This window comes from Urtica dioica, chromosome 8 (genome assembly GCF_054948205.1).
Source record: "Urtica dioica subsp. dioica isolate 48M chromosome 8, U.dioica_male_clone48M_v1_H2, whole genome shotgun sequence".
In the NCBI taxonomy this organism is placed as follows: Eukaryota; Viridiplantae; Streptophyta; class Magnoliopsida; order Rosales; family Urticaceae; genus Urtica; species Urtica dioica.
This window is the reverse complement of record NC_142763.1, coordinates 49,192,735-49,195,958: the sequence shown is the minus strand read 5'-3', so window position 1 is coordinate 49,195,958 and position 3,224 is coordinate 49,192,735.

Below are 3,224 nucleotides of genomic sequence, written 5' to 3'. Positions count from 1 at the left end.
TTATTTCGAGTGATTTAGTGATAGAAACTTTCGTGGTTGCTCGAGGTGCCGAGGAAAGGAAGAGAGACGTGCTGCGAGGGGAGACGAGCGTTGCAAACTTTCCAAAAGCTTCTTCAAATTTCAAGCTTCAAGAAAGGTTAGAAAACTCTTAGCTCATATTGATTTTTAATTACATGTACTTGCTTCTTTGTCTAGGTTAGTAAAAACTGTTTTTACTTGAAAAGAAATTTTTTAAAATTCCGCCGCTTCCCGAAGCGTTTAATCTTTTTCTTAAACCCTAGATCAACTCCAACAAATGGTATCAGAGCTATGGTCAAAGATATGCATGTACATGTTTTTAAAATTATGAGCTTGAAAATCGTTTTCGAAAGTTTACTAATTTTGTGACAAGTTAGAATTGTAATCTTAGTTTTTTTTTTTAATTTATTGCTCTTGTCTTTAAATTAAAAACCATGTTGTTTTTCTATGAGTTTGGGATGATATTAAAACACATTAGAATCAGTTCTAAAAGTTTTTAATTTTTTATATTGAAAAACGTGTTTTAAAGGTTTGAGAAATTTCGGTAAATTTTGTGACTAGTTACCTTGTCTTTCTAGTTTCTTTTATTTACCGTATTCGTTTTATGCTTGTTGTTATTTCTTTTATATCATGTTATTACCTTGCTAATAAAACACAAATAAAAGCTTTAAAAACCTTCATAAAACGTTCCGTTACACTCGATTCTTTTTCGCACCTAAAAAGGACCAAGCTTTAATTATTTCTTTTTCTTCGAGCTGGAGTAAACCCGCATTAAAAGTGGCATAACTCTCTGCTTAGAAATCTAAATTTAATTATTCTTGAATCAAATTAAAGCTCTGTCTGTCCTCTGTCCAATGCCACCGGTTTCGGCACAAAAGGACATCGGAGCCGGCAGATATGGCGATTTTACTCCGAGGTGCGCGGCTGTCTGAAACTCCAGTTTTTTAGAAATCCGGATTTTCAAACCCCACTACCATGAGTTATAGAACTCTAATGAGAAAATTTTCTTCAGCAAAAATGTTTTTCATATGATTATAAACATGATGTGTAAGATTAAAATGTTTTGTTTTTTGAAAGTTTAATTGAAATTGAATTTTTACAAAACTAGTTTGAATTTTGAAAAACCGTTTTCACTTTCAAACTTGAAAAAAATTTTGTCATCCAAATCAAATAAATTTTCAAAATGTTTTCAAAACTATATCTATATCGAGTTTTGCCGTTGAGGGATGAAGAAGAGTGGTAGAGGGAATGCGTCGCAAAGGTCGAGAGATCCCCTCCTTCTAGCGCCAAAATGTTGTCGCTGATTTTCGGACAATGATTTTGGAGCCCAAAGTGGTTAGACCCAAGGCCAGACCAAGTGGCCTCACTTCGGCTCGAGCGTGTCGGGATTGGTATCCCAAGCCGTCCCTTAGCTGTTGGTGGTGTCAATCTCGTCCAGGCACCTGAAAAGCAAGCAGAAAGAGGTGTGAACTACAAAGGGGAAATAGAGGGGGAGCCTCAGTTTACCTCTCCGACGCTCAACATTAGTACGATTGAGGTGGAGTATAGAGGTTTTAGAGGTGGTGAGAGGCCAAAGATGAGCGAAACGAGTGAAGTACGAGTTCGACAGCGTTTCGGGACTCAAAATTGGATTACCTGGGTCAAGGGAGGGACCCTTGTATTTATAGATGACCAAGGGGTGTTTGAGGAACCCCTTGGCCGAGGGAAGACTCTAGAGCCGGCCATTGGCTGAGGGAAGACCCTAGAGTCGGCCAATGGCCGAGGGAAGACTCTAGAGCCGGCCATGGCCGAGGGAAGACTCTAGAGTCGGCCATTGGCCGAGGGAAGACTCTAGAGTCGGCCAATGGCCGAGGTAAGACTCTAGAGTCGGCCAATGGCCGAGGGAAGACTCTAGAGCCGGCCATGGCCGAGGGAAGACTCTTGAGTCGGCCAATGGCCGAGGGAAGACTCTAGAGCCGGCCATTGGCCGAGGTCGAGCTCGTCAGGCCGAGGCCGAGCTGAGGCCGAGCTAAGGAGGCCGAGCTGAGGCCGAGCTGAGGCAGAGCTAAGGCGGTCAAGCTGGGGCCGAGCTAAGGCGGTCGAGCTGAGGCCGAGGTCGAGCTGAGGCCGAGGTCGAGCTCGTCAGGCCGAGGCCGAGCTGAGGCCGAGCTAAGGAGGCCGAGCGGGGGCCGAGCTAAGGCGGTCGAGCTGAGGCCGAGGTCGAGCTCGTCAGGCAGAGGTCGGGCTGAGGTCGAGCTGAGGCCAAGGTCGAGCTCGTCAGGCCGATCTTTGGCCCATTGGCCATGGGACCCCGCGGGCGCCGTCGACCCGGAACGGACCGACAACACGCACTAATCGGATTGCGCAAATCGATTATGCTAAGCATAGTAAGTCGAGAAAGTAAGACGCATAATAAATCAAGGAAACTTTAGCTAAAACAAACAATGTCACATAGACAACCCAACGAGAAAAATACGAAAGTACACCAAATATCCAACAATGGAAAACATAGCAAGTATCCGAAAGGAAACGCAATGCGAGCGCTAAACGAGTGCGCAAAAGATCAAAATAAAGTTGGCTACTCTGAGCCGAAGTCGATCTGCTCCTCATCATCCTCGGGGCGAGGGGCGCCTGACCCGTCGGTAGCTTCTCCGTCGTGCAGGCGGTTCGTCGATTCCGCGGGGACTTGGGGACGCGGGTCGCCCACCTGTGGCTCGTCGTCCAAAGGAGGGAACATGGCATCAAAGAAGGAAAAGGTGGTCCCGCGAGACGCGTTCTCCTTCGCAGTCGCGTCTCGAACTCGTATGGCCGCCTCGTATCGAACCACCTCCAACGCGAGGTCCCAATCCTCCTCTAGGTCCCCCATGGACCGCATGGCGTCGTCTTTCTCCTCTATGAGAGTCTGCATTTCCACTAGCAAAGAATCCCTCTCCCTCTCGACCTTGACTCGAGAGATCTCGCTCGCCGATAGCCGAGCATGAACGATGTTCAGCTCCTCGTCTCGGCTCGAGAGCGCCGCCTGGACTTTTTTCGTCTCCCCCAAGAAAGTGTCGGCGGCTTGCTCCGCCTTCTCCAAATACGCCTGAGTCGTCACGCGCTGTGATCACTCGGCCGCCAGTTCCTTGCGGGTCCGCCTCGACTCTTCCTCGAGCGCCTGAAACTCTTGGGCAGTCCGAACCCCCACTAGAGCGGCGGCGTGGTCTGCCGCCGCGCTCTCCATGTCTTTC